Below are 21,885 nucleotides of genomic sequence, written 5' to 3' on the forward strand. Positions count from 1 at the left end.
GCTTGTAGTGATGCTTCCTAAGGCCCACTTGACTTTGCATTCCAGGATGTCTGATTTTAGGTGAGTGATCATACCATTGTGATTATCTGTGTCATGAAGATCTTTTCTGTATAGTTCTTCTGTTCTTGCCACCTCTTCTTAATATCTTCTGCTTCTGTCAGCTCCATACCATTTCTGTCCTTTATTGAGCCCTTCTTTGCATGAAATGTTCCCTTGGTATCTCTAATTTTCTTGAAGAGATCTCTAGTCTTTCCCATTCCATTTTTTCCCTCTTTTTTTTTTTTTGCATAGATCACTGAGGAAGGCTTTATCTCTACTTGCTTTCTTTGGAACTCTGTATTTAAAAACAATATCTTTCCTTTTCACCTCTTCTTTTCATAGCTATTTGTAGGGCCTCCTCGGACAGACATTTTGCTTTTTTGCATTTCTTTTTCTTGGGGATTGTCTTGATCCCTGTCTTCTGCACAATGTCAGGAACCTCATCCATAGTTCATCAGACATTCTATCAGATCTAATCCCTCGAATCTATTTGTCACTTCCACTATATAATCATAAGGGACTTGATTTAGGTCATACCTGAATGGGTTAGTGGTTTTCCCTACTTTCTTCAATTTGAGTCTGAATTTGCCAATAAGGAATTCATGATCTGAGCCACAGTTAGCTCCCAGTCATATTTTTGCTGACTGTATAGAACTTCTCCATCTTTGGCTGCAAAGAATATAATCAATCTGATTTCTGTGTTGACCATCTGCTGATGTCCATGTGTAGAGTCTTCCCTTGTGTTTTTGGAAGAGGGTGTTTGCTATGACCCGTGCATTCTTTTGGCAAAAGTCTATTAGCCTTTGCCCTGTTTCAATCTGTACTCCAAGGCCAAACTTGCCTGTTAATCCAGGTGCTTCTTGACTTCCTACTTTTGCGTTCCAGTCCCCTATAAGAAAAAGGACATCTTTTTTGGGTGTTAGGTTAGAAGGTCTTGCAGGTCTTCATAGAACCATTCAACTTCAGCTTCTTCAGCATTAATGTTCAGGGCATAGATTTGGATTACTGTGATAATGAATGGTTTGCCTTGGAAACAAACAGAGATCATTCTGTCGTTTTTGAGATTGCATCCAAGTACTATCATAGTGCTAGAAAATTTAGAAGAGCAATCATGCAAAAAAAAAAAAAAAAAAAAGGCATCTGAGTAGGAAGAATATAATGACTTCTGTTAAGAGGACATAATTTTACATATAGAAAACTATACATATACCACCAAAACACTCTGTTAGTACTAAATCAACAGTTCAGCAAAATTGGAGGATAGAAAATCAAAAGAGAGCACTGTTTTAATCCATTCAAGATGAACTATCTGAAAAGGAAATTAAGAAAATAATCCCATTTACAAGAACATCAAAAATAATAAAATATTTAGAAGTAAACTTAACCAAAGAGATCAAAGATTTATATACTACAAATGATAACACTTTGATGAAAGAAATTAAAGATGCCATATATAAATGAGAACATTTCATTTATTGAAATGAACATGTCCCATTTTCATGGGTTGGAAGGCTTAATATTGTTAAAATGTCCACACTGCCCAAAATCATCTAAAAATTCAATGCATTCCCTATCAGATTTTCAATGTTTACAAAATCATAAAATTCATTTCAAAACACAAAAGACCCCAAATGGCTAAAGCAATCTTGAGAAAGAATGTAGCTTGGAGCATCACACTTCCTTTTTAAAAAATACATTAGAGAGCTACAGTAATCAAAATACACCATCTTGATTTAAAAAAAAAAATACACATAGACCAACAGAATACAATAGACAACCAAAAAATAAAATCCACATATATAGTCAACAGATCTTTAACATGGGGAAGAGTGGTAAAGAATCTGCCTGCCAATGAAAATCCCCTGGAGTAGGAAATGACAACCCACTCCAGTATTCTTGCCTAGAAAATCCCAAGAACGGAGAAGCCTGGTGGGCTATAGCCCAAGGGGTCACAAGGAATCAGATGTGACTGAGAACGCAAGAATACATACAACTCCCCATTATATGCATATATATATATATATATATATATATATATATATATATGGAATGGATAGTCCCTTCAGCCAGTGGTGCTGGGAAAACTAAATATCCATGTGGAAAATAATAAAATTGGACAATTATATTGCACACAAAGATTAACTCAAATGAATTAAACATTTAAACATGAGACCTAAATCTATAAAACTTTAGAAGAAAACAGGGAAAAATCTTTGTGATATTGATCCAGGTAATGATTTCCTGGCTGTGACACAAAAAAAATACTTGCAACAAAAGCAAAAGTAAACAAGTGGGAGGACATCAAACTAAAAAGCTCTCCACAGCAAAGGAAAAAAATCAGAGTGAAAAGGAATCCTAAAGAATGGAAAACAGTATTTGCAAACTATTTATCTGTTAAGGTATTCATATTCAGAATATACAAGGTCTCAAAAACTCAATAGCAAGAAAAAAATAAATAATTTTTAAAATGGGCAATGGGCTTCAATAAACATTTCTCTGAAGAAGACATACAAATGACCAACAGGCATTTGAAAATATGCTCATATATTAATCAGGGATGTGTAAATCAGCCACATTTTAGTAATGCTATCTAGTAAATATCTTACTTTGAAACTTTAATCCACCCATTTGTAAAATGAAGATACTATTGTGTTTGGTAACAATCCTAATAAATAGGATAATCAAATGTAAGAATGTATGACAAATTTTTTAACTATTATATTTTAGCATATTAATCATTGCCATTGCTACTTTAGTTTTATTGGTTGAAATTTGCATATTTCAAGATTTTTCTCACTTGGAATTAAATAACTCTGTTTATGTTTAAATATCTGATCATAACAACAGTAAAAAGCCCCAGGAAAGAGTTCTTGCCTTATAATTATTCTTAATAGTCTAATTATCTTGAATAGTTGGCATTACTCTTTACCAAACAATTACCTAAATCTAACTTACATATATAATTAGCTCAGAATGGGCAAAAATATGAAACACATTCCAGGTTTTCAAGGGGAAGTTGTTTTTCTCTGCACATATTACAGGCCAAATTGCTTGCTGGATACTCATTCAAACCTCTTCGGAAAACTGCAAGATGAATTAGTCTAAGGAATAAGAGTATTTGGCACAATAATTTTTGTGAGAATTACTATTTCATTTATTTCTGCCTCATAATGATTTAAAAAATGCTAGTTAATATTATACTACTGTTTAATGATAGCTAAGAGGGAGAAAAAGAATTTGTGACAAACAATTTTAGTCAATATTTTGAAGAATGCACTGAAAGGAGATTACTATATAACAGTGTAAACAAGTTGATGAAAACTTCCACTACTGGTGGTATTGGTAATGCTGCATACATGAGAGTGAATAGTGAATAGAGTGATAGTGTCTATACAGTCAGGATCACATGGATCACATGATTCAAAGCCTTATCATAGTGCAGGGGCTTGTGTTACGTGAAGCTGTGAGCCATACCATGCAGAGCCACCCAAAGCAGACAGTTCACAGTGTAGAGCTCTGACAAAATGTGGTCCATTGGAGGAAGAAATGGCAACTCACTTCTGTATTCTTCCCATGAGACCCCAAGAAAAGTATGAAACAGCAAAAAGATAAAACACCAGAAGATGAGTCCCCCAGGTCAGTAGGTATCTGATATGCTACTGGGGAAGAGTGGAGGGCAGTTACTAACAGCTCCAAAAAGAATGAAGTGGCTGGGCCAAAATAGAAACAATGTTTAGTTGTAAATGTGTCTGGTGGTGAAAGTAAAGTCCTATGCTGTAAAGAACAATATTACATAGGAGCCTGGAATGTGAGGTCCATGAATCAAGGTAATTTGGATGTGGCCAAGCAGGAGATGTCAAGGGTGAACATCGACATCTTAGGGATCAGTGAACTAAAATGGACTGGAATGGGCGAATTTAATTCAGATGACCATGTTTATTACTATGAGCAAGAGTCCCTTAGAAGAATGGAGTTGCCCTCATAGTCAACAAAAGAGCCTGAAATGCAGTACTTGGTTGCAATCTCAAAAATGTCAAAATGATCTCAGTTCGTTTTCAAGGCAAATCATTCAGCATCATAGTAACCCAAGTTTTCATCATAGGGGATTAGAATGCAAAAGTAGGAAGTCAAGAGATACCTGAAGTAAGTCAAGTTTGGTCTTACAGTACAAAATGAAACAGAGCAAAGGCTAACAGAGTTTTGCCAAGAGAACACACTGGTCATAGCAAACACCCACTTCCAATTACCCAATAGATGACTCTACACATGGACATCACCAGATAGTCAATACCAAAATCAGATTGATTATATTCTTTTCAGCCAAAAATAGAGAAATTCTATACAGTTAGCAAAAACAAGACCTAGAGCTGACTGTAGCTCAGATCATGATCTCCTCACTGCAAAATTCAGGCTTTAAATTGAAGAAAGTAGGTAAAACCACTAGGCCATTTAGGTTAAGTAATGACCTGGATAACTATGATTGTGTGGTCACTCACCTAGAGCCAGACATCCTGGAGGTGAAATCAAGTGGGCCTTAGAAAACATTACTGTGAACAAAGCTAGTAGAAAGTGATGGAATTCCAGCTGAGCTATTTCAAATCCTAAAAGATGATGATGTTAAAGTGTTGCACTCAATATGCCAGCAAATTTAGAAAAGTCATCAGTGGCCACAGGACTGAAAAAGGTCAGTTTTCATTCCAATCTCAAAGAAGGACAATGTCAAAGAATATTCAAACTACTCTATAGTTGTGCTCGTTTCACATGCTAGTGAGGTTATGCTCAAAATCCTGCAAGCCAGGCTTCAGCAATATATGAACCAAGAAATTCCTGTTGTAAAGCTTGGTTTATAAAAGGCATTAGAACAAGAGATCAAATTGCCAATATTGGATCATAGAGAAAGCAAGAGAATTCCAGAAAAACACCTAATTCTGAAATAGGAGGAGGGTGGGAGTGGACAAGACAATATTCATTTCTCCCACCTTCTAGGCACACTAACTCATCAGGGGTAATGATCACTCTGAATCTACTTTCTTGCTTACAGCTGCAATAGTGGGGGCAGGCAATGGTCCTGCACATCCTTCATTTCAGGAAAAAGAAGGGAAAAATCTGTATCGCTCCAGGAAGATGCAGCCCTGTTTCTGGAACTTTTCCTTAAATTCTTACTTTTCTTTATAGAAACCTCGAGAAATAATTGTAGCAGCATGTAAAAAATTAGTAAGTCCTTAAATATGTGTCTTCTGGGTTAATTTTATTAGTAGTTTTATCTATTCTATGGGGTGTTGAGCCCCCATTGTTATCAGCCACAAGGCTTTCCCTACAATACTGAGGCATGAAAACTACCATTCATAATTCTACTACATATTTTAATTTATAGTTGCAATTTAAAATGTTTAAACATTGATTATGTTTTAATTCAAATACATAATCAATGTTTAAATACTCAAGAAAAATTGAGTTTCAAAGTGTTTTTCAATAGGACATGTGAATTTAATGAACTGAATATTAAACAATGGGAAATAAATGTGGGTGCTCTAGTTCACAAACAAACATCTCTTCAGACTTTCAAGAATCTTTACAAACATACTTGAAATCAAAGGCACACTATATGCCAATAAAATGGACAGAACAGAAAATATTAGAGATTCTTACACTAATCAGACTTGGTAATTATATGCATTATCCTGAAACACATTCCATACTGGTGAGACGCAAATTATGACAAATATTTTAAAATATATTTGACAATATCAAATTTTCATAATTTCCTTCCACTATGCCTTGGGAATCTCATTTCTAGGGAAATGCCCTAGACAATTTTTCAGATATATGCACATGGAGACAGGGACAAGCATACAGACTGAACCATTATTTGCAATAACAAAACACTAAAATAAATGTCTTTATCTTTTGGAGAACTCACAAATAAGCTCTGATACAATTTATTACTTAATTGTACATAATTTACTTTGTACATAATTGTACATAAATTACTACATGTGTGATAAGATAAATTAACTTGGGGAGAACAAGATGGAGGAGGAGTAGGTAGACATGGAGTATATCTCTCTTCACAGATACATTAGGAATACATCTTCAGATACAGAAGTGCATGTACAACACCAGTTGAGAATGGACAGGAGTACCTAACCAGTGTAAAAGAATATATAGAACCATGCAAAACTCAGTAGGATGAAGAAGCTAGGGGAAAAAACAGGAGTGTTAGTAGAAATGGACCTGCCCTTGGCAGGTGGGGGAACTGAGGCAGGGATCTGATCCCCACAGCAGGGCAGTTGTCTGAGTCAGAGGAGAAATATTTAAGGCTGAGCGTGAAATAGCTAATCTGTGGCAGCCTAAATGGAATGAGAATCAGACAGTCCTTGCCACAGCCATACATACTCTGGACAGTAACACTGGTCCCCTGGAAAGTACAGAGCTGGAATTTAGGGATTGTGGAACAATCCCAGGGAGAGATCAGCTGTTGACTGCAGAGAGACAGATCGGGGGAATGTGAGGGAGGAGACTGTCGGGGGAAATGCCTGTGGAGGAAAGCTGGGCAGCCGTGGAAGCAAGGTGAAAATGCTAAGTCACGCGCAGGGAGGGGAGCCATTACTATAGCCTCTCTTCCCCATATGCCAGCGTCAGCAGCTGAACAATAGAGAGGCTGGCCCATCAAACACCTGACACGCTGAACTACAGAGTAGGACCCGACCCAGGATGACCCTTTAAGTACCGGACCTGCTGATCTACAGAGTATGACTCCAGCCAGGGTTGGGCCGGGGCGGGGTGGGGGGTGAGGTGGGGTATGTGCCTGGTGCACTGAACAACAGAGAAGGACCCCAGGCAAGGGAACCCTCTCAGTGCCTGGATGGGAAGAGCTATGGAGAAAGACTGGCCAGAGAGGCCTTCTAATTGCCAGCTACAAGAGGCTCAAAAAAAAAAAAAAAAAAACTCTGATAGGGCCATAATTCCTGTGGCAGAAACAGTCCTTGTCCCTGTAGAGTTGGCACTGCCAGAGCTCCTGTAAGCCAAGAAGCTGGGCCACCTTCACGCTCAATTCTCACTAGGGCAGAGCTGCCACAGGCAAAAAAAACCTCTTGTGTCTATGCATGCAGAGTTGCTTTGGTTGTGTCCAACTCTTTGTGATCCTGTAGACTGTGGCCTGCCAGGCTTCTCTGTCAGAGAGGGGGTTCTCCAGGCAAGAATACTTGAGCGTATTGGCCAATACTGGTTGCCGTACCCTTCTAGAGCACTATATTTCCTGCTGCCCTACCCGCCAACCCCCCTGAGTACCTGGTGCTGTCAGAACCCCTGCAACCCAAGCAGCTGCACCACTTCCACACCTGGCCCTCACAGGGGCAGACCCAAGTCCTCCAGGGCAGCCTCAGGAGCAAGCCCCAGTGGATGACTCACATGTAGAGATGGAAATAAAGCCACAATTGAAACCCAGGGGCAGTGTGGCTAAGGAAGAAGACCCAAAACCTTCCCACCAGCTGTACAAGCTGCAGATGAAATCCACACAATCAACTAGGCAGACTGTGTGTCTTTGGAATATATAAAAAGTCATTGAGAGCTCCCACAAAAGAAAACACACTAGTTCTGATAGCTGTGGACATTGCAGGCAAAAACACACAGGAATAGAACCAGATTAGAATCTGAACTGCCTCACAGCAGGTCCAGAGATCAGCACAGTGTTGGAGGGCATCCTAGGGAGTTAAGGTAGACTGTGACTCCCAGTGAGGGAAAGAACTCTGACAGCAGTGACTCAAGAAGAACATTTATTATTCTTATTTTTTTCACTTGTTCTGTATAATCTTTTGGATTTTTTTTTCTTTTTTCCCCCTTTTTGTCTCCTCTCTGTTCTAGTTGTAAATTTTATTGGCATTATGAAATCCAATTAAGCTTCTGAGCTTTTTTTTTTTTTTCCCCCTCAGTCACATTTTTATTGTTATAAACTTCAGACTCTATGCTGGGTTTTGCAATTAAGTGGAATTTTCTTTTTTTTTCTTGCTCTCTTTTTAATTTTAATTTTTATATTCTAAAACCTATTATTATTTTTCTACATTTATACCTTTGTTGTTTTTCCTAGTATTCTTTTTCCCATGCAGTTAATCTTTAACATATATAAATCTTCTTCATCTACCTGTATTTAACTTTTCATATCTATTATTTATTTATTTTCATTCTCTCCTTTCCTCTCAACATGTCTGTTTTATTTTCATTGCTTTATTCCCCAATTGGCACCTTGTTTTAGTTTTTTTTTTTTTCCAGTTTGTGCTTTAGTTAGTTTAGTTCTGGTAGATATAATTTTTGGTTTCCTTTGTTCACTGGGTCAATCTATTGTACTTTATTTTGTTAGACTCTTTTGATTTTGCTTATGGGTATATATGCATATGTTTATATTCAGTCAAACTTTTATTTGTTGTTATAAACTTCTGCCTCTACTTTGGGCTTTGGTAGTTGTGTGGAGTTTTCCTTTGTTTTTCCTTTTTTTTATTTCTTATTCTTTTTTTTTTTCCTCTTTTTTATAATTTGATTTTCAATTTTTTTAAACCTATTATATTTTTCTACATGTATTCCTTTGTTTTCCTTGCCACCTGTCCTTTTCCCCTTGCAGTTAATTTTTAATGTATATAAATCTTCATCTACCTCTCTTTAACTTTGAATATCTATTCTTTCTTTCTTTTTTCCTTTCCTTTCCTCTCAAAATATTTATTAGTTTTGTTTTCATTGCTTTATCCCACTTGGCACCTTGCTTTAGTTTTGTATTCCAGTTTGTGCTTTAGTTAGCTGTGTTCTTAATGGGTAAATATAATTTCTGATTTATTTTGTTCACCAGGTCAATCTACTGTACTTCATTTTTTCTGGACTGTTTTGACTTTGCTCGAGGGTGTATATGTATACATGTATATTCCATTATTTTAATTATTATTTTCCTGATTTTGTAACTCCATTTGTTTCTGGTTCATCTCTGGTTTCTTGGTTTTGGATATTTGTTTTAATCTCACTTAATACCATAACAAACCACTTGTGTAATCTTTGTTCCTGACCAGAGATCAAGCTATGAACCTTTGGAGTGGGAGCACTGACTCCAATACCCTAGACTACCAGAGAAATAACCCTAGGGAGTATCAAATAGTGAGAACTCACACAAAAGAAACCACTTGAATACAAGACCTGTGCAGGATGCTACATCTCAACAACAAAGAAAACAAAAATACAAATCCAATCATCAGCAGACGGGATTACCATCTCACTCAGCCTTGACCATCAGAGGAAAAACAAACAAACAAAAACTGAGCACAAATCTCATCCTATACAAAGCCTATACAAACCACTAGACCAACCTAGGAGGGCAGAAACCAAAAGGAAGAAAGAATTCAACCTTCTTCAAGGAAAGAATTCAACTTTCCTTGAAGTCTGGGAAAAGGAGACCTCAAACAGTAAGTTTAAAAAAATAATGAAAAGGCAGAGAAATACTGCACAAACGAAGCAACAAACTAGAAACACAGAAGTCCAAATAAATGAAGAGCAAATAGGCAAACTACCTGAAAAAGAATTCAGAATAATGATAGTAAAGATTATCAAATATCTTGAAAGCAAAATGGTGAAAATGTAAGAATCAATGAACAAAGACGAATTAAAGAATAAGCATACACAGGCAAACAACACAGTTACTGAAATTAAAAATACTCCTGAAGGAATCAACAGCAGAATATTTGAAGCAGAAAAACAAATCAGTGAGCCAGAAGATAAAATGGTAGAAATACTTTCTGAAGAACAGAATAAAGTAAAAAAAAGAAAAGAAAAGAAAAGAACTGAGGAAAGTCTCAGATACCTCCAGGACATCAAATGCACCAACATTTGAATTATAGGGTTCCTAGAAGAAGAAAAGAAAAAGAAAGGGTATGAGAAAAATTTTGAAGAGATTATAGTTGAAAATTTCCCCAATGTCGAAAAGAAAATCATCAATCAAGTCCAAAAAGGCACAAAGAGTACCATACAGGGTAAACCCAAAGAGAAACATGCCAAAACACACAACAAAGATTAAACACAAAGAAAGAATATTAAAAGCAGCAAGGGAGAAGGAACAAGTAACATACAATGGAAGCCCCATATGCTTAACAGTGCTGCAGACCAGAAGGGAAAGGCAGGTTATATTTAAAGTACTGAAAATGAAAAATCTACAACCAAGATTACTGTATATGGCAAGGATCTCATTCATAATTTATGGAGACATAAAAGTTTTTCAGACAAACAAAAGTTAAGAGAATTCAGTACCACTAAACCACCTTTATAACAAATGTTAAAGGGATTTATATAGTCAAGAAATACAAGACAAGAAAAAAATCTACAAAATCAATCCCAAACAATTAAGAAAATGGCAATAGGAACATATATATCAATAATTACTTTATTTTTTTTTTTTTTTTTTTTTTTTTTTTTTTTTAAATTTTATTTTATTTTTAAACTTTACATAACTGTATTAGATTTGCCAAATATCAAAATGAATCCGCCACAGGTTTACATGTGTTCCCCATCCTGAACCCTCCTCCCTCCTCCCTCCCCATTCCATCCCTCTGGGTCGTCCCAGTGCACCAGCCCCAAGCATCCAGTATCGTGCATCGGACCTGGACTGGCAACTCATTTCATACATGATATTTTACATGTTTCAATGCCATTCTCCCAAATCTTCCCACCCTCTCCCTCTCCCACAGAGTCCATAAGACTGTTCTATACATCAGTGTCTCTTTTGCTGTCTCGTACACAGGGTTATTGTTACCATCTTTCTAAATTCCATATATATGCGTTAGTATACTGTATTGGTGTTTTTCTTTCTGGCTTACTTCACTCTGTATAATAGGCTCCAGTTTCATCCACCTCATTAGAACTGATTCAAATGTATTCTTTTTAATGGCTGAATAATACTCCATTGTGTATATGTACCACAGCTTGCTTATCCATTCATCTGCTGATGGACATCTAGGTTGCTTCCATGTCCTGGCTATTATAAACAGTGCTGCGATGAACATTGGGGTACTCGTGTCTCTTTCAATAATTACTTTAAATTTAAATGGATTAAATGCTCCAACCAAAAGACACAGACTGGCTGAATGGATACACAAACAAGACCATTATATGCTGTCTATAGGCAACCCACTTCAGACCTCAAGACACATACAGACTGAAAGTGAGATGATGGAAAAATATATTCCATGCAAATGGGAGGCAAAAGAAAGCTGGAGTAGCAATCCTCATATCAGACAAAATAGACCTGAAAATAAAGATTACAAAAGTAAAGGAAGAACATTACATAACAATCAAGGGATCAATCCAAGAGGAAGACATAATAATTGTAAATGTCTATGCCCCCAACATAGGAGCACCTCAATACATAAGACAAACATTAATAGATGTAAAAGAAGAAATTGACAGTAACACAATAATAGTAGGATACATTAACACCCTACTCACACCAATGGACAGGTCATCAAAACAGAAAATTAATAAGGAAACACAAGTCTTAAATGATACATTAGATGAGATGGATCTCATTGATACCTTCAGGACATTCCATCAAAATGCAGGTGAATACACCTTCTTCTTAAGTACACATGGACATTTTCTAGGATTGGCCACATCTTGAGTTGTAAATCAAATCTCAGTAAATTAAAAAAAATTGAAATCATAGCAAGCATCTTCTCCAACCACAATGCTATGAGATTGGATACCAATCACAAGAAAAAAATCTGTAAAATACAAAAACACTTGGAGATTAATCATTAAAAAACACATTTATAAATAACCAAGTTTACTGAAGAAATCAAAATGGAAATTAAAAAAAAATTCTCAAAAGAAATAACAATGAAAACAAAACAACTCAAAACCTATGGAATGCAGTAAAAGCAGTTCTAAGAGGAAAGTTTCAGTTCAGTTCAGTTCATTTCAGTTGCTCTGTCATGTCCAACTCTTTGCGACCCCATGAATCCCAGCACGCCAGGCCTCCCTGTCCATCACCTACTCCCGGAGTTCACAGAGACTCACGTCCATCGAGTCGGTGATGCCATCCAGCCATCTCATCCTCTGTAGTCCCCTTCTCCTCCTGCCCCCAATCCCTCCCAGCATCAGAGTCTTTTCCAATGAGTCAACACTTCGCATGAGGTGGCCAAAGTACTGGAGGTTCAGCTTTAGCATCATTCCTTCCAAAGAAATCCCAGGGCTGATCTCCTTCAGAATGGACTGGTTGGATCTCCTTGCAGTGCAAGGGACTCTCAAGAGTCTTCTCCAACACCACAGTTCAAAAGCATCAAGTCTTCGGTGCTCAGCCTTCTTTACAGTCCAACTCTCACATCCATACATGACCACAGGAAAAACCATAGCCTTGACTAGACGGACCTTTGTTGGCAAAGTAATGTTTCTGCTTTTCAATATGCTATCTAGGTTGGTCATAACTTTTCTTCCAAGAAGTAAATGTCTTTTAATTTTATGGCTGCAGTCATCATCTGCAGTGATTTTGGAGCCCCCAAAAATAGCGTCTGACACTGTTTCCCCATGAAGTGATGGGACCAGATGCCATGATCTTACTTTACTGAATGTTGAGTTTTAAGCCAGCTTTTTCATTCTCCTCTTTCACCTTCATCAAGAGGCTTTTGAGTTCCTCTTCACTTTCTGCCATAAGGGTGGTGTCATCTGCATATCTGAGGTTATTGATATTTCTCCCGGCAATCTTGATTCCAGCTAGTGCTTCTTCCAGGCCAGTGTTTCTCATGATGTACTCTGCATATAAGTTAAATAAGCAGGGTGACAATATACAACCTTGACATACTCCTTTTCCTATTTGGAACCAGTCTGTTTTTCCATGTCCGGTTCTAACTGTTGCTTCCTGACCTGCATACAGATTTCTCAAGAGGCAGGTCAGGTGGTCTGGTATTCCCATCTCTTTCAGAATTTCCCACAGTTGATTGTGATCCACACAGTCAAAGGCTTTGGCATAATCAATAAAGCATAAATAGATGATTTTCTGGAACTCTCTTGCTTTTTCCATGATCCAGCAGGTGTTGGCTATTTGGTCTCTGGTTCCTCTGCCTTTTCTAAAACCAGCTTGAACATCTGGAAGTTCATGGTTCACATATTGCTGAAGCCTGGCTTTGAGAATTTTGAGCATTACTTTATTAGTGTGTGAGATGAGTGCAATTGTGCTGTAGTTTGAGCATTCTTTGGCATTGCCTTTCTTTGGGATTAGAATGAAAACTGACCTTTTCCAGTCCTGTGGCCACTGCTGAGATTTCCAAATTTGCTGGCATATGGAGTGCAGCACTTTCTCAGCATCATCTTTCAGGATTTGAAACAGCTCAACTGGAATACCATCACTTCCACTAGCTGTGTTCATAGTGATGCTTTCTAAGGCTCACTTGAGTTCACATTCCAGGATGTCTGGCTCTAGGTCAGTGATCACACCATCATGATTATCTGGGTCATGAAGATCTTTTTTGTACAGTTCTTCTGTGTATTCTTGCCACCTCTTCTTAATATCTTCTGCTTCTGTTAGGTCCATACCATTTCTGTCCTTTATCGAGCCCATCTTTGCATGAAATTTTCCCTTGGTATCTCTAATTTTCTTGAAGAGATCTCTAGTCTTTCCCATTCTGTTGTGTTCCTCTATTTCTTTGCATTGATCGCTGAAGGTGGCTTTCGTATCTCTTCTCGCTATTCTTTGGAACTCTGCATTCAGATGCTTATATCTTTCCTTTTCTCCTTTGCTTTCCACTTCTCTTCTTTTCACAGCTATTTGTAAGGCCTCCCCAGACAGCCATTTTGCTTTTTTGCATTTCTTTTCCATGGGGATGGTCTTGATCCCTGTCTCCTATACAATGTCATAAACCTCATTCCATAGTTCATCAGGCACTCTATCTATCAAGTCTAGGCCCTTAAATCTATTTCTCACTTCCACTGTATAATCATAAGGGATTTTATTTAGGTCATACCTGAATGGTCTAGTGGTTTTCCCTACTTTCTTCAATTTAAGTCTGAATTTGGCAATAAGGAGTTCATGATTTGAGCCACAGTCAGCTCCTGGTCTTGTTTTTGTTGACTGTATAAAGCTTCTCCATCTTTGGCTGCAAAGAATATAATCAATCTGCTTTTGTTGTTGACCACATGGTGATGTCCATGTGTAGAGGAAAGTTTATAGCAATACAATCCTACCTCAAGAAACAAGAAAAACATCGAATAGGCAACTGAACTTTACACCTAAAACAACTGGAAAGAGAAGAATAAGAACAACAAAAAATTAGTAGAAGTTAAGAAATAATAAAGATCCAAGCAGAAATAAATGAAAAAGAAGTGAAAGGAACAGTAAAGATTAATAAAGCTAAAAGCTGGTTCTTTGAGAAGAAAAACAAAATTAACAAACCTTTAGCCAGACTCATCAAGAAAAAAACAGAGAAAAATCAAATCAACAAAATTAGAAATTGAAAAGGAGAGGTTACAACAGACAGTGCAGAAATACAAAGGATTATAAGAGACTACTATGGACAACTATATGACAATAAAATGGATAACCTGGAAGAAATGAACAGATTCTTAGAAAAGTTCAATCTTCCAGGATGGAACCAGGAAGAAATAGGAATTATGAACAACCCAATTACAAGCACTGAAATTGAAGCTGTGATCAAAAACCTCCCAAAAAAACATAATCCCAGGACCAGATGTCTTCATGGGAGAGTTCTACCAAACATTTAAAGAAGAGCTAATGCCTATCTTTCTAAAATTCTTTCAAAAAATTGCAGAGGAAAGAACACTTCCAAACTCATTCTTCAAGGCCCCCAGCACCCTGATACCAAAACAAGACAAAAACAACACAAAAAAAAGAAAACTATAGTCCAGCATCACTGATGAACATAGATGCAAAAATCCTCAACAAAATTTTAGCAAACATAATTCAGCAATACATCAAAAAGCTCATGCTCCATGATCAAGTTGGATTTCTTCCAGGAATGCAAGGATTCTTCAATATATGGTAATCAATCAATGTGATACACCATATTAACAAATTGAAAGATAAAGACTGTATGATAATCTCAATAAATGCAGAGAAAGCCTTTGACAGAATTCAGCACCGATTTTTGATTAAAACTCTTCAAAAAATGGTCATAGAAGGAACCTACATCAACGTAGTAAAGGCCATATATTATAAACAAACATTAGTCTCAACGGTGAAAAACTGAAAGCATCCCCCCTAAAATCAGGAATAAGACAAAGATGTCCACTTTCACCACTATTATTCAACATAGTTCTGGAAGTCCTAGCTACAGCAATCAGAAGAGAAAAAGGAATCCAGTTCAGAAAAGAAGAATTTAAACTCTCACTGTTTACAGATGACATGATACCATACATAGAAAACCCTAAAAATAGTATCAGAAAATTACTAGAGCTAATCAGTGAATTTAACAAGGTTGCAGAATACAGAATCAATACACAGAAATCACTTGCATTTCTATATACTAACCATGAAAGATCAGAAGGAGCAATTAAGGAATCAATCCCATTCACCATTGCAACAAAAAGAATTAAATATCTAGGAATAAACTTACCTAAGGAGACATACTTTGGCCACCTCATGTGAAGAGTTGACTCATTGGAAAAGACTCTGATGCTGGGAGGGATTGGGTGCAGGAGGAGAAGGGGATGACAGAGGATGAGATGGCTGGATGGCATCACTGACTCGATGGACGTGAGTCTTAGTGAACTCCGGGAGTTGGTGATGGACAGGGAGGCCTGGCATGCTGTGATTCATGGAGTCACAAAGAGTCGGACACAACTGAACGACTGATCTGATCTGATCTGAAGGAGACAAAAGAACTGTACACAGAAAATTATAAGACACTAACGAAAGGAATCAAAGACAACATAAACAGATGGAGAGATATTCCATGTTCCTGGGTAGAAAGAATCAATATTGTGAAAATGACTACACTACCAAATGCAATCTACAAATTCAATGTAATCTCTACCAAATTACCAATGGCATTTTTCACAGAACTAGAACAAAAAATTTCAGAATTCTTATGGAAACACCAAAGACCCCAAATAGCCAAAGCAATCTTTAGAAAGAAGAATGGAGCTGGAGGAATCAACCTTCCTGACTTCAGATTATACTACACAGCTACAGGCATCAAGACAGTGTGGTACTGGCAAAAAAACCAGAAATATAGGCCAATGGAACAAGGTAGAAAGCCCAGAAATAAACTCATGCACTTATGTGTACCTTATTTTTGATAAAGGAGTCAAGAATATACAATGGGGGCAAAGACAGCCTCTTCAATAAATGGTACTGGGAAAACTGGACAGCCATATTTAAAAGAATGAAAGTAGAACACTTCCTAATACCATACACAAAGATAAACTCAAAATGGATTAAAGGCCTAAATGTAAGACCAGAAACTATAAAACTCTTAGAGGAAAACATAGGCAGAACCCTCAATGACACAAATCAAAGCAAGATCCTCTATGACCCACCCACTAGAGTAATGGAAATAAAAACAAAAGTAGACAAGTAGGACTGTTTAAACTTAAAAGCTTTGCTCAGCAAAGGGAACTATAAGCAAGATGAAAAGACAGCCCTCAGAATGGGAGAAAATAATAGCAAATGAAACAACTGATAAAGGATTAATCTCCAAAATATATAAGCAGCTCATACAACTCAATGCCAGAAAGGCAAACAACCCAATCAAAAATTAGGAAAAAGACATAAACAGACATTTCTCCAAAGAAGACATACAGGTGGCTAACAAACACATGAAAAGATGCTCAACATTGCTCATTATTAAAGAAATGCAAATCAAAACTACTGTGAGATGTCCCCTCACACCAGTCAGAATGGCCATCATCAAAAAGTCTCAAAGAATAAATGCTGGAGAGGTTGTGGAGAAAAGGGAACACTCTTACACTTTTGGTAGGAATGTAAATTGATACAGTCACTATGGAAGATGGTATGGAGATTCCTTTAAAAACTAGGAATAAAAGTACCATATGACCCATATACTCTTAGACATATACCCTGAGAAAGCCAAAATTGAAAAAGACATGTGTATCCCAATATTCATTGCAGCACTATTTATAATAGCTAGAACATGGAAGCAACCTAGATGTCCACCAACAGATGATTGGTTAAAGAAACTGTGGTACATATACACAATGGAATATTACTCAGCCATAGAAAGGAATGCCTTTGAGTCAGTTCTAATGCAGTGGATCAATCTAGAACCTATTATACAGCATGAAGTAAGTCAGAAAATGGTAGATAATTATCGTATTCTAATGCATATGTATGGAATCTAGAAAAATGGTACTGAAGAATTTATTTACAGGGCAACAATGGAAAAACAGACATAGACTTATGGACATGGGGAGAGGGAAGGATAGGGTGAGATGTTTGGAAACAGTAACATGGAAACTTACAGTACCATATGTAAGATACATAGCCAACAGGAATTTGCTGTATGGTTCAGGAAACTCAAACAGGGGCTCTGTATCACCCTAGAGGGGTGGGATGGGGAGGGAGGTGGGAGGGAACTTCAACAGGAAGGGGATGAGGTTTGACAGAAAACAACAAAATTCTGCAAAGCAATTATCCTTCAATAAAAAATAAATTAAAAAAAGATATATTAACTTGAGCTACCTATATGAATATCAATAACCTTGAAATCCTCACATTCAGGGAAAATGGCAAAATGAAGAAATTATACATGTGTATATATATATATATATTATACAGAGAAGGCAATGGCACCCCACTCCAGTAATCCTGCCTGGAAAATCCCATGGATGGAGGAGGCCAGTAGGCTGCAGTCCATGGGGTCGCTAATGGTCAGATACGACTGAGCGACTTCACTTGCACTTTTCACTTTCATGCATTGGAGAAGGAAATGGCAACCCACTCCAGTGTTCTTGTCTGGAGAATCCCAAGGATGGCAGAGCCTGGTGGGCTGCCGTTTATGGGGTCACACAGAGTTGGACACAACTGAAGTGACTTAGCAGCAGCAGCAGCATATATATTATATATATATATATATATATAATTTGTTCAACTACAAAACATTTAACTAGTTCATGAGTGATACTTATACTTTAAACATATTATAGGGAGAAAACTACAAAATCTTATTATTTTTAGTTTAAAAAAGAGGGAAATTCGACCATAGGTGTTTGTTGAGCTGAGTTGACATATATAGTTTTAACTTCTTTTAAAATAGCTGAAGCAAATATGGTGAAAAATTGATCACTAATTACAATTGAATTATTGCCTGGAACTTTGTCCTATTACTGAGCTACTTTGCATTAGACAAAGAAGAAGACTGAAAGAAGTGACAGTGAATTTTTACTTGATAAACTTGGATACGAACAAAATGACAAAAAGTAAGTTCATCCTGCATTGGATGCAATAAAAGGAGGATATTTTAAAATTTATTTTTATATTATTTTATTTTTCTAACTTTGACATAAAATACACAAACAAAAGCTCTGTATATTTAAGGTGTGCTGCTGCTGCTGCGTCACTTCAGAAGTGTCTGACCCTGTGCAACCCCATAGACGGCAGCCTACCAGGCTCCCCCATCCCTGGGATTCTCCAGACAAGAACACTGGAGTGGGTTGCCATTTCCTTCTCCATATTTAAGGTGTACAATGTAATAATTTTATGTACAATTGAAATGATTATCATAATAATGCTAATTAACATTTCCATCACCTATTTACAGTTTTAGTATGGTTAGCATTTAATATCTACTCTCATATGTCTATGTGTATGTGTGTATTCAGTCACTCAGTCTTATCTGAATTTTTTGTGACCCTTTGGACTATAGTTCACCATGGTCCTCTGTCCATAGGATTTTTCAGGCAAGAATACTAGAGTGGGTTGCCATTTCCTCCACCAGGGGATCTTCCTGAGGCAAGGATCAAACTCAAGTCTCCTGCATCGCAAGCCAATTGTTCACTGTTGAGCCATCACTGGAAGTCCCATCTATTTTCTTAGTAAATTTTAAATGTATTGTGTAGTATCATTAACTGTAGTCCCCAACATCTACAGTACATATCCAATTCATCCAATTTATAATTGAAACTTCATATCCTTTCACCAAATCTTATTTCCTGCACTCCCAAACTTATTGCAACCACCAACTGTATACTTTCTATGAGCTCAGCTTTTTCAGACTATACATTTAAATGCTATCAAGAAGTTTGTGTCTGTGTCTCACTTGTTTCATTTAGCCTAACATCTCTCAGGCTCACCCATGTTGTTGCACCTGGGAGAAATTTGTTCTTGAAGTCTGAGGCTTACAAAAAACATTTAATAATCATGACCGTATTTTAAGCTAATAGCTTAAGTTGCATAAAAAAAAAAAAAAAGATGCTATCTTTAAAAAAAAAGTCAAAAAATGTTCAGAAGACCTAAACAGACATTTCTCTAAAGAGGACATAAATCAGTTCAGTTCAGTTCATTTGCTCAGTCATGTCTGACTCTTTGCAACCCCATGGACCACAGCACACCAGGCCTCCCTGTCCATTACCGACTCCCAGAGATTACCAAACTCAAGTCCATGAGTCAGTGATGCCATTCAACCATCTCATACTCTGTCATCCCCTTCTCCTCCGGCCTTCAATTTTCCCCACCATCAGGGTCTTTTCAAATGAGTCAGCTCTTTGCATAAGGTGGGCAAAGTATTGGACATTCAGCTTCAACATCAGTCATTCCAATGAATACTCAGGACTGATCTCCTTTAGGATGGGCTCATTGGATCTCCTTGCAGTCCAAGGGACTCTCAAGAGTCTTCTCCAACACCACAGTGCAAAAGCATCAATTCTTTGGCGCTCAGCTTTCTTTATAGTCCAACTCTCATATCCATACACGACTACTGTAAAAACCATAGCCTTGACTAGACGGACCTTTGTTGGCAAAGTAATGTCTCTGCTTTTTAATATGCTGTCTAGGTTGGTCATAACTTTCTTTCCAAGGAGTAAGTTGAATTTCATGGCAAGAGTCACCATCTGCAGTGATTTTGGAGCCCCCCAAAATAAAGTCTGACACTTTCCACTGTTTCCCCATCTATTTGCCATGAAGTGATGGGACCAGATGCCATGATCTCAGTTCTCTGAATGTTGAGCTTTAAGCCAAATTTTTCACTCTCCTCTTTTACTTTCATCAAGAGGCTCTTTAGTTCTTCTTCACTTTCTGCCATAAGGGTGGTATCATCTGCATATCTGAGGTTATTGATATTTCTCCTAGCAATCTTGATTCCAGCTTGTGCTTCTTCCAGCTCAGCATTTCTCATAATGTACTCTGCATATAAGTTAAATAAACATGGTAACAATATACAGCCTTGACATACTCCTTTTCCTGTTTGGAACCAGTCTATTGTTCCATGTCCAGTTGTAACTGTTGCTTCCTGACCTGCATACAGGTTTCTCAAGAGGCAGGTCAGCTGGTCTGATATTCCCAACTCTTTCAGAATTTTCCACAGTTTATTATGATCCACACAGTCAAAGGCTTTGGCATAGGCAATAAAGCAGAAATAGATGTTTTTCTGGAACTCTCTTGCTTTTTCAATGATCCAGCAGATGTTGGCAATTTGATCTCTGGTTCCTCTGCGTTTTCTAAAACCAGCTTGAACATCTGGAAGTTCACGGTTCACGTATGGCTGAAGCCTGGCTTGGAGAATTTTGAGCATTACTTTATTAGCGTGTGAGATGAGTGCAATTGTGCGATAGCTTGAGCATTCTTTGGCATTGCCTTTCCTTAGAATTGGAATGAAAACTGACCTTTTCCAGTCCTGTGGACACTGCTGAGTTTTCCAAATTTGCTGACATATTGAGTGTAGCACTTTCACAGCATGATCTTCCAGATTTGAAGATGATGGAATTCATCTGGAATTCCAACTCAACTGGAATTCCATCACCTCCACTAGCTTTGCTCGTTGTGATGCTTCCCAAGGCCCACTTGACTTCACATTCCAGGATGTCTAACTTTAGGTGAGTGTGAGTGATCACACCATCATGATTATCTGGGTCATGAAGATCTTTTTTGTACAGTTCATCTGTGTATTCTTGCCACCGCTTCTTAATATCTTCTGCTTCTGTTAGGTCCCTATCGTTTCTGTCCTTTATTCAGTCCATCTTTGCATGAGATTTTCCCTTGGTATCTCTAATTTTCTTGAGTGAGGACATGCATACACATGGCCAAAAGGCACATGAAAAGATCCTCAACATCACTAATTATTAGGGATATGAAAGTCAAAACTACAACAAGCCATTACACTCACTCCTAATAGAATAGCTATTATCAAAAAGCCAAGAAATAGCAAGTGCTAGAGAGGATGTGGAGAAAGAGAAATCCTCATATCCTGTTGGTAGGAATACCAATCGGTACAGTCACTATAGAAATGGAAAACAGTATGGAGATTTCTCATAAAATTAACATCACTACCATGTGATCCAGCAATTCCACTTCTGGATATTTATCTGAAAAATATGAGTAACCAACTCAAAAAGATATATAACCCCTATGTTTACTGCAGTATTATTTACAATAGCCAAGTTATGGAAATAATCTAAGTCCCTATTGATGGATGAATGGATAAAGATACAGTATATATTATCAATGGGATATTTCTCAGCCATAGAAAAGATAAAACCTTTTCATTTGCAGTAACAATTGATGAAATGTGTGTGTTATGCTAAGTGAAGTAAGTCAGATGAAGACAAATACTGTAAGATTTCATTTATATGTGCAATTTAAAAAATAAGTAAATGAAAAAATAAACAGACTAAGCCAAACAAAGCAAGCACATTGAT

General features: G+C 37.2%; 2 long non-coding RNA genes across 2 annotated transcripts in view; both read right to left on the reverse strand.

The window, feature by feature from the left end:
- LOC129626941 (uncharacterized) overlaps positions 1-21,885 on the reverse strand; it is a 111,907-nt gene that overhangs the window by 63,270 nt on the left and 26,752 nt on the right. The gene's annotated exons all lie outside the window — the stretch shown is intronic.
- On the reverse strand, positions 940-15,875 carry LOC129626942 (uncharacterized). The gene is made up of 3 exons (XR_008702320.1): positions 15,630-15,875; positions 11,599-11,786; positions 940-1,127 (listed from the first exon to the last, which is right to left on the reverse strand). It is a non-coding gene; the product is annotated as an uncharacterized LOC129626942 (long non-coding RNA).

Source organism: Bubalus kerabau, chromosome 14 (assembly GCF_029407905.1).
Source record: "Bubalus kerabau isolate K-KA32 ecotype Philippines breed swamp buffalo chromosome 14, PCC_UOA_SB_1v2, whole genome shotgun sequence".
Taxonomy (NCBI): Eukaryota; Metazoa; Chordata; class Mammalia; order Artiodactyla; family Bovidae; genus Bubalus; species Bubalus kerabau.